The 10,820-nt window shown below is 39.0% G+C and overlaps 1 protein-coding gene across 1 annotated transcript in view; it reads left to right on the top strand.

The window, feature by feature from the left end:
• ralgapa2 (Ral GTPase activating protein catalytic subunit alpha 2) overlaps nt 1-10,820 on the top strand; it is a 199,530-nt gene that overhangs the window by 171,367 nt on the left and 17,343 nt on the right. The window lies entirely within an intron of this gene.

The raw sequence follows: 10,820 nt of genomic DNA, 5'->3' as shown, positions 1-10,820 counted from the left end.
CTCTCTCTCTCTCGCTCTCTCTCTCTCGCTCTCTCTACCCCTCCTGCTGCTCTTGATGCCTGGAACAAAGAGTAGTGACACACACACACACACACACACACATAGATGCCCGTGGGGGATTTTCTCTTATGGTAAAGCCAGGACTTAAACACAGGTCAGTAAACAACTCCGTGACAGCACAGCAAAATAGGACAAAAACAGGTGGCAGATGTAATAGGTGTGTGCATGAATCTCGTGTGCTTCATGTTTATCCAGCCTTGGCTCTGCCTGGGCTTTCTTTTCTGCACATCATCATCATGCTCGGAATCCTCAATAGCTTTTTTAATCAAATTTCCGCAGGGAGCAGGAAGACTCCCGGGTCATCGAGTCGTGTCTAATTCGATATGAGTACAGCATGCTACTGGGTCAAACTTCTTCATACTTTATCAACCTGAAATGAAATACGCACTTGATGATATTCCCGTTTTCCTTCTGTTTTGCTCCTCTCTAAGCACAATTTTAATGCTTGTGAAGAGGATGAGGGTATGGGAATGAATTTCTTTCTTAATTTGACCATTTCTAAAGACAATTTTGTGGTTCTTGCTCATGCAAAACTACCTCTGAGTGGTTGGCGGGGTGTTCTGGACTCTTAAAAATAAAGGTTCCAAATAAGGGGCTTTCGTTGCAAAGCAATAGAATAACCATTTTTGGTTCCCCAAAGAACAATTCAGTGAAAAGTTCCAATACAAACATTCCATGGTTGTTAAATGTTCTTCATGGAAACATAGATGCCAATTAAGAAGCTTTATTTTTAAGAATGAAGAAAGATTTTAGTTCGCCAAAGAACATTTCTTTTTTCTTTTTCTTTTGTTTTGAACATTTTAAAAATAAAAATAAAACTTTTTCCACTATGTAGAACCTTTTGTAGAATGGAGAGGTTCCAATCGAGATTTAAAAAACAAAACAAAAAAAAATGTATAGTTTACATAGTATGCGCTATAGGGATAGCAATGGTTGCTTTAGCAAGGACAGTATATCATTTCAAAATTAGCTTAAGTTGTAGCAGCTACCGGGTGTTTGTTGCTCAGACATTTTTTGCATCACAGAACGTCTGCGTCAATGTGATTGAATTTGTCAATCTACATTTAAACTTGAACCTCCGTCGCCTCCCACACAAAATGAAGAAGAAAAAAAATCTCTAGCACTCCATTAGGCATTCATGCTTGACATCTGTCTATGTTCTGCCACTATTGTGAATGGAGGAGCCATTGCCAGATCAGGGTGGGTTCCCCCAGCGTGTGTGTGTGTGTGTGTGTGAGGTAGAGTTACGCAGAGCTTGCTCCTTTATTAATGCTCCCTCAGGAGTGACGTTACTAAAGCGCCTGTAAGCGTGAGAGCGGCTCCTGTTGGCACCTGCCAGCTTGTGTTTTTGCCGTAGTGTTTTCTGCTGTGTTGTTGTTGTTTATTTTGTGCAGATGGGAGACAACTATTAAATGTGAAACAATGGGGAAACTATTGCCTCCAAGCAAGGCTGTAGATTTGATTTTAACACCAAATGCTCTACAAAGACATCGTGTTTTCATGTACACAGTGAAATGGTCTGTTATGGTTGATTACCTGTTCTTGTTTAGATGGAATACTTATATATTTACCTGTTTGTCCCAAACTCACTTACAATGTCCACACAATACACTGGACATTGATGGTTTTACCACTATTATAGTAAAAATAAATGAATAAATAAATATTTTTTACTATTATTAATAATATAAAAAAAGTCAACAATTATTTTTATTATATTTTAAAAGAAATTAATACTTTTGTTCATCAAGGATTCATGAAATTGATCAAAAGTGACAATACACGGTTACAAATGATTTCCATATTAATTCAATACTGTTCTTTTGAACTTTATAATTAAAGAATTGTGAAAAAAAAGTATCAAGGTTTTTCAACATTAATAATAATACGTGTTTCTCGAGAAACAAATCAGCATATTAATGCATATTAATTAATTAAATTAATTGCATATTAATTAATTCAATATTAGAATGATTTCTGAAGGAGCATGTGACAATGAAGACTGGAGTAATGATGCTGAAAATTCAGCTTTGATGACAGGAATAAAATATATTTTAAAATCTTTTCAAAGAGAAAACAGATATTTTAAATTGTAAAAAAATGTCACAATATTTGCAATATTTTGTATTTTTGATCAAATAAATAGAGACTTCTTTCAAAAACATTAAAACACTTGCTGTTTCACAAACTTTTGAATGGTAGTGTAAACACATTCCTACCATGCTTAAATGCAACTTGATTTGAAATATAATCTAAATGTTACACTTTAAGGGCTTACATTCTTGAGCCAAAGCACACAGAGCCACTCTAGATATTAGTTGACTGTAACCTGTATTCGGTTACTAGAAATTTTGCTCTGGTAAGTTTGACTTGTGACCCTCCCGTCCATACCCAAGGAAAAATCTCTTAACGGACATGAAGAGCTGTAGCTGATCATAGTTCCTGCCTCTGTTTCTTTTTATCTCCGTCTCTCGCTCATCCTGCTGTTCGGTCCGCCGAGCGGTATGGACGTTTCGGAGCCGTGCTAACTGTGATTGATGGCGGAGGAGGGGAGCACGAGTGTTAAACCTGCTCGTCTTCTCAGAGTAATTAGCATCCAGCTAGCGGTTCCATCTGTCTGCCCAGGCCCTGTTTAATTAATGAACTTTCTTCTCCTCCCTCCTCAGGCTGCCAACTCTGGGAGAAAGCTGTTAGCCCTCTCAGGTTATCCAAATGGATGTCGCTCCGCTTTTTGTTTGTCGCCCGTGTGCACAATGAATGCGTTCGCATTGATGAGCCGTGTGTGGGTTTTGTCTCTAGCGCTTTGTCCATAGTCTTGTAAAGGGAGTGATAATGAGCAATTCTGGCAAGCTTGGGCACTTAAGTGTGGGAGTATTTGAATGTACGAGAGCGCGTGTTTCCAGAGCACTGTTGCTTTTGTTTTGTTTGTGTTTTGTCTCTGGCTCATTAGAATGAGATTGCCTGCGGCAGCGGAGGTATTCTTCGCACGATGGTCTTTCTCAAAAGATCTCTGGCGTCTCGAGGCTCGTGCGTGCCAGGATGTATACGCGTTTGTTTGCGGGAGAGGGCTTTCGTATCTTTGTCTTTGCGTCTTCACGCATGCCTGATTCTCCTCTCGCTAATCGTCACGGTTGTTCAGCGGCGGCCCTCGTTAAAGCTCATCTCTCATTCGGGGGGATTCTTTGTCTGAGGCCGCTGCTGATAAGAATACTGCCTCTAGGGCTCTTGTGATACTGAAATCCTCCAATGGTGAGAAAGAGTCTTCAGTCGGTGAATATCAGCAGTGCTCTGATTGCCATTCAATCTCCCAGAGCTCGCGCACTCATTTCTGGCTCTCCGGGCCTGAATGAAGACTGCCGGCGAAGACTGCTTATCCTCTCTAATGCCACACATATCCAATTCTTCCCTAAATGTCACTCAAATGTCAGCCACCATATAAGCCGCCGACTATATTGTACGTCCCGTTAGACGTTTTTTCTTTGTTGTGTTGTATTTGCAAATCAGCTTTGACGCTAATTTTAAAATAATAGCACACTACAACAAATAAAGTATAGGTGTATAAAGGCCTTTTTTTCATAAATGAGAAATGACTTCTCATGAGGAATATTCTTGGGTATTGAGTAAGACCACAGCAAAAGTATTTAACCCAATAAAGCCAACTTTATCATATTTAATACACAAATTTCTAAGGCCTCTAAATGATCAGCATGATCAAAACTTGTACACAATCTTCTGCATGCTGTGTAATTGTACAAACTTTAATCTTTTTGCTTTGAAGTCTTTACAGATTTTTATAAAGTAAACGCAAGACCAACAATATTGTGAGTAATATTTCAAAATGAACACTTACTGGACTGAAGCAGCTTTGATTTACTTGATTATCCAGATGAAAAGTCTCAAATATGATCATCAGGATTTTGAGGAACGTTTATTTGTTCATCGCTCAATCATCATTGTATTGTTTTGATCCTAAAAATAAGATACATTATTGGAGATATAGAGTGAGAACAAGCATTTTGATCGGGTGAACATTTCTTGGTCCTACGCCTTCCACACAATATATAAATACAGATAAATACATTTATACCAACTTAATGATTGCTATTGGGATGTGAAGAGACTTTCAACCACCATAACAAAAAATGTTTCTGAAGACAATCACCTATTGCACCTTTAACATACAAGCTATCAGAATTTCATCTTACTTTTTGGCCATATAAATATCAGCACCAAATTGCATATTTTTTTTCAGTTGGTTTATCTTTGTTGTTTCTGTGTCTGTGTCTGAGTTGTTGTTTTTTTTTCCTTTTTGAATATGAACTCCACATTCTTACTATGTCATACTAAATGAGCCAAAAATATTGATAGATCAAATATGATACTTGACCAAAAACACATTTTTTACACTTTATATAAAGTTTCTATTAACTGTTCCATTTCATAAAATTCTATATTATATATCGATTTTTGACTGTTATTTCATATGTCAGGCTTTACAGGGTTAAGGTAATACACTGTCCATAGAAACGTAGCAGAAAAGCAGAGAGCACCACAATTAAAGTGTCTGTTAGGCCTTGTCGCAAATAGCACGCTTCATGTGCACTTAAGTCTTGAGGACTTACAGTGGCCATTGCGTGCACATGTCCGTTAAGTCCACGAGGCCGTAGGGTGTGCCATTCATCATTTTAGCTTTCATAAGGGTGCTTGTGAGCGCCCCCTTTGCGGCAGCTATGCGCCCTCGATGCACACTTCTGCAGAGCCCACACTGAGGCGAGCTCCGCAACTTCAAAGCCGCATTATGTCACGAAAGCTTGGAATACAGCTAGGGTTTAGGGTGCCATTTAGGACTGGGCCTTGAAAGTGCACTCAGTAGTTGTTTAGCTAGCATTAGCATTGCTGTTCCTTGTGTACCGATGCCGCAAAGTTGTTACAGTAGATGCTGCACTGCCATCTATCAACGTGGAGCAGCATGAACTTCTTTTTAATAATAAGTGTGTTCTATTATATCATTTTCACTATACCTGCAACATACATAAGTAAAACACTTTTTTGCAAGTTTTCCAAACTTCAAATGGTTGCCTAGCTTTCCAATTTTATAATAAAAAGTAGTTTTTCTGAGTATGCAGAGCTTGGTGCGGTTGTTTGGCTGTGCGTCCGGGCCACAGAGGGCTGCTGCTTTAAAGACTACAGCGCTCTCTGGGGCCGTTTACACGATGTTTTCAGCCAAAAACGGGAAACTTTTTATGCATTTTGACTGTTCGTTTACACGACAGTGGTGTTTTGGGGAATGTAAACGGATGTTTTTTTCAAAGTTCAAGTTTTTGAAAACGCCACCGTTATCGTTTCTGTGTAAACACCCAAAACAGGAATCTTTGAAAATGGTGACGTCATGTGCGTGTGTAGTGCGTGTTAGGTATGTAGACATGCGCAGTACGTGTCGATTTTAAAGGCAAGCACGAACAAACATACACAACAATGGCGGAGTACATGGTACTGTTGTTGCTGCTCAAGAGTTTGCTAACGCTTCTTCAGCAAAGTGTGGATTTACTTCACCAATATTACAACCAACAGCGGAGACGCATCATATACAACATATAATCGTCACTTCCGTACAGGTGCTGTTTACTAACAAGGTGACAGCACCAACTACTGGCCCGGCATACGTAATACAGCGTTTTTGGCCGTTTTCGTGGATATGTGTAAATGTGAATCGTTTTGAAAATTTTGTCATGTATAAGTGAAACTTTTTAAAAACGCAAGGGAAAAACTTTTCCGTTTTTGACTACATCGTTGTCGTGTAAATGTAGCCTCAGTCTCCAGTGCCCCACTGGCGGATATCTTTAAAGAGGAATTAGTTGATTATTTATAAGTTGGCCATTAATACCACTTTAAACAGTTCAAAGGCAGAGACGGCTCCTCCACGCGCTGCCCGCGATTGTTCTGAGCTAAAGGATGTCCTTGTGTTTCTCCATTTGCATGTTCACACAAAACGGAGTCTCTGCGAAGAGGATGGGTGAATAAACAAAACAACAGCAAAAACCACAGAGCGACATAAAAGTGTGCATCCTGCTTTTTTCCAGTCTGGCTTTGATGTGGAAATGGAGGTTCTTTACATTGTGAAGTAGAAGAGTGCAGTTTGCTTGGTGAAGGGCTAAGCTCTGCTAATGTTCCTCCATCAGGACCTTACGCTGGATGCCTGTAATAATGTTTCCTGTGATTCCTATTAATTTGCTTGTTTAGGAAATGCTCATTATAAGGTAGGGCCTCAACCAGAGACCTTTTCACTTTTGAGCGCCTGTTTGGAACTTCATTACGTGTCTGTGATTGGTTTTATTTTTGCTGCTTCTTTTGGTTGCCAGACAATTCAGCATGTTGCTGAAATGGAAGCAAAAATTCATTGTGATATGCACGTCTTGGTTTCAAACGCTTTATACATCCTTTGAATTACTGTGGCAGAGCCACTACAGATCTATAGCTGTTGTCATGTATATGAGTCTTATTCACGGTTGGTGCACAAAGCTGTGAAGTGAGGATGAGGATGACCGGAAAGTGTCTATAGCTCCTCCTCCACACCAGCCCATAGGTTTTGTCTTGATCTCCAAGAAGTATGATAACAAAAATCTTTTTCTCCTGCAATTAATATCACAATTTCTTCATCTGTTTGGTGTTTTAATGTTTTTATTCTCTCTTTTAAGTGAATTTTCCGTCCGGTATAGTCAGCTAAATGCATAGATAGCGTGTGTGTGCGTGTGTGTGTGTGTGTTTTAATGCTCACCAAGGCTGGATTTATTTAATCAAAATACAGTAAAACATTAATATTTTGAAATGTTATTTACATTTTTTCTATTTTAATTTATTTTAAATTACTTTTATTCCTATGATGCAAAGCTGAGTTTTCAGCTCCTTCACTCCAGTCTTCAGTCTGCAATGTTTTCAGCCTTAATAATAAGAAAAAAACTGTAAATCAGTCCTCGAGTCACTTGCTAATGTCATTGAAGGAGGACCACCTGGTGTGGAGGACACTGTACAGTCAGCTGCTGCTGAAAGCCACTGAATGCCTTGGACCAGGTGCCGGCTTCCACATCCTGCTTAATTGTTGCCTCGTAATAGTGCGCTTGACTACACGGAGCGCCTGCAGACAGATATTATCAAAAAAAAGTGAAAAGAGAAAATGGGAGAAAGAGTTGCTAAACCAGAAGTCTATTAACCATTTTCCCCCATCCCCACTTAGATGCATTCTCATTCCTTTCTAATTGTTCAAGTTGTTGTGATAAAAATTTCATAGTGATACTAATTCCAGGTGTATTATTGTAAACTAAAACCATAAGTTTTTCTACTTGAAATAAACTAGCTGAGACACAAATAAATAAATAAAAATAAAAAGCTTAAAACTTACTTTATTTCAGCTAGTTGCCAAAGCAATATTTATCGTTTTCATTTAGTTTAATTAATGCACTAAAATAGTTACAACTACAACTGAAATAAAATGAATAAAACTAGCATGCTTATTTAAAGTTTTTAAAATTAAACAAATACATAAAAAATAAACAATTCCATGTAGCTTTCAAGCATTCATCAGTACATCACACATTTTGTATTACAGTAATCTATATTTTATAAACAAATTACAAACAAATAGAACCAACAAAACAAACTGAGCTATAAAAAATTAAGTAAACGGTGTCTTTCAAATATTCAGAACCATTATCAAATACTCAAGCATTCAGAAATTAAAACTATTAAAGATAAACTATTTATATTGTTGTTTTATCTTACAAAAAGAACAGAAAGCTGGTCAACTCCACATATTGGACATTCACACATCAGGAATGTGCAGAACTACATTTTTTTCAAACTACACATTTTTATGGACTAGTTGTGGATTTCCTGAATTACTAATGATTCGTGAGAGAGTTATGTGTAGTTACTGTAGGCTGGTTTCATGTTACCGAACCCTGATCAAGACTAGGTTTAACCTAATACTACTCGTGTCTGGATGGTCAAAAACAGAGCAAAACGTTACTGGACACTCTATCACACACACGTCGCAGTGTCATGGTCTTCATTTGTGGCCATTGAAACGCTTAACTATGTAATTCATCTTTGACTGTCATTCACTCTTAAAAATAAAGGTGCTTCAAAAGGTTTTTCAAGCGATGCCATAGAAGAACCATTTTTGGTTCCACAAAGAACCATTCAGTCAAAGGTTCTTTAAAGAACCATCTCTTTCTTACCTTTTTATAATCTGAAGAACCTTTTTTCGACACAAAGAACCTTTTGTGAAACAGAAAGGTTCTTCAGATGTTAAAGGTTCTTTATGGAACCATTTAGACAAAAAGGTTCTTCTATGGCATCGTGAAGCACCTTTATTTTTAAGAGTGTTGGTCAAACTGTATTGGTAGCATGTTGCTAATTAAAGGGGTCATATGATGCGATTTCAAGTTTTCCTTTCTCTTTGGAGTGTTACAAGCTGTTCGTGAATAGATAAGATCCCTAAAGTTGCAAAGACTAAAGTCTCAAACCCAAAGATATATTCTTTATAAAAGTTAAGACTGGTCCACGCCCTCCTAAAACGTGTTTCAACACGCCCCCACATGTCTACGTCATGATGTGGGAAGATTTGCATAATACCGCCTAAATGTTCACGCAAAGAAAGAAGGCGTAACTTTATTGTTGCTGCCACCGCCATGTTGTGAAGACTCTGAGTGTTTTGTTGCGAAAGCGAAAATTTGTTTGGCCTTCCAAAAGAGAACACAACTAGAAATCAGTGATTAAGATTTGTTAAATCAATCACCGCAGATTAGCGTCACGCAAAGGAGGGGTTTGGAAAAATTAATCGTTGAGCGAATCGTTTGGGAGTCGTTGAGCTAATAAGGTTAAAAAAATAAATGCATATTATAAGACTATGAAAGCGTTTTTTGACCTTGCGTGCATGTCAACATGTTGTTTGGGACTCCCAAAACCAAAATATGAACCTTTCATAACAAATAATAGGGGCACTTTAAGCATTCCTATCTCAGAAATGCTGCATTAAAGCTTTTAGAGTCTTTAGGTCGGACTGGAAAACCGCTGAGTCACATACATCTCACCTTACTCAACAGCTCCTCTGAGATCTATAATATGAGTGCCACCTGTATCACCGCGGCGGATCTTTTAGTACGCTGTGACCCGTTAACCTCTCTGCATTCTCCCTGTATGCCGACAAGCCCTTTCCTTTGACCCCTAGATCAGATCGATACTTTGAGCGCCGTAGGCAGAGGAGCCTTTGTGTGTCACGCTCAGGTAGCGCAGAGAAACCGCAGACGTTTGATTTAGAGCCGTGGTAAATCTGCGCTCAGACTCGGACGGCGTGGCAGCTCTATGTGGGAATCTGCATGGGCAGTGATGTCACGCTCGTAATTCTGCGTCGCCACGTCTCATCCTGAGATGGATGCTGGAGAGGTGAGATGTGGAGGGTGTGAACATCCCCCTGGAGGTTCAATTAACCTGTCTTAGCTCCCCTTCCTGTCCCCTCAGCTCTGGGCTCTGAGCTTAATTAACCTCTTGTTAAAGTGGAAGATGCACGCACACACACATATATCTTTCAGAAGCTGACATTACTTACTGAAAGAAAAGAGGGCCGCTTTCTGATGCTTCCCCACCCTTGTTTGTTGTAGTTTGTCATCTCTCTCTCTCTAGTTCGCTCTGGCGCTCTTGATCAGTAATCATCGTCTCTTTCTGAGAACAAGCTGACTAATGATGCGCCAGGGCCTTGAGCTAATGACAAGCACATCAGCAGCATTGTTTCACTCGTCCCTCCGGAGTTCTCCCTCTCTTTCCCTCCCCCATCCATCCCATAATCACCTCACACCTCCTCTGGGCTTTTCCACCGAGACATGCTTCGCGCCTCCGTCCAGTACCGTGACAACAGGTACCCTTACAGCGGTGCCACAGAAAGCCACCAATCAACACCTGCTATCCCATGGGCACCAGAGCTGACAGTAACTGGCTTCGAGTCCATTTGTGAGGAAAGAACTCTCTCTCTCTCTCTCTCTCTCTCTTTATCGGTACATCTCTCGCTGCTGGCTCTTCCCAGATGTGCTTTTCGACACACTTTCCTCCATCCCTTAAAAGCCCTTATAAATGGTTCATTAGTTACAGAAGCGATACTTGACTTCTTTCATTGGCGGAGCTTTAAGTGTCTGTTTTGAGTTAATTTAGGGCTGAGTAGACTTCGGTAAATGCTGCATGTCATGCAAGTCATACATTTCCAGTGTAGAGTAGTACGGGAGCTGCATGTATATGTGTATGTGGATTTTTTCGTATTTCGTATCCAATCTTCGATTGTGGTGAAACATTTGAACTTTTGCGGCTAGGCCATATGTAACCGTCTGATAGGACGTGATGTAGTCTAATCAAAACTATAAAGTGCAAATTTTTTGTACTACAACGTTATTCTTTAAACCCTTTTTTTTCCTCATATTTTTTATCATATTTCTGATTTATTATTATTATTATTACTATTAGCCTACCATGTTTTTTTTTTGTTTTGTTTTTTTTAATTTTCAGGTCATTTGTGTAGATATATTCATCATTATCATTCATCATTATTCATTAATTTCACCATAGTGAATAAACCGAGGGTAACTAGTTCACAACCAGTTTGAAAGTTATATGCAACTGCCACTAGGGGGTAAAATGCAACTAATGTCAGAGATAGTGAAAAGGTGACTTAAACAGATTAATCGTGATTAATCGCATCCAGAATAAAAGTATTTGTT

This window comes from Sinocyclocheilus grahami, unplaced genomic scaffold (assembly GCF_001515645.1).
Source record: "Sinocyclocheilus grahami isolate Dianchi unplaced genomic scaffold, SAMN03320097.WGS_v1.1 scaffold646.1, whole genome shotgun sequence".
Lineage (NCBI taxonomy): Eukaryota > Metazoa > Chordata > Actinopteri > Cypriniformes > Cyprinidae > Sinocyclocheilus > Sinocyclocheilus grahami.
Note: the sequence above shows the minus strand (reverse complement) of the source record. Positions and strands in the feature narration are given on the sequence as shown.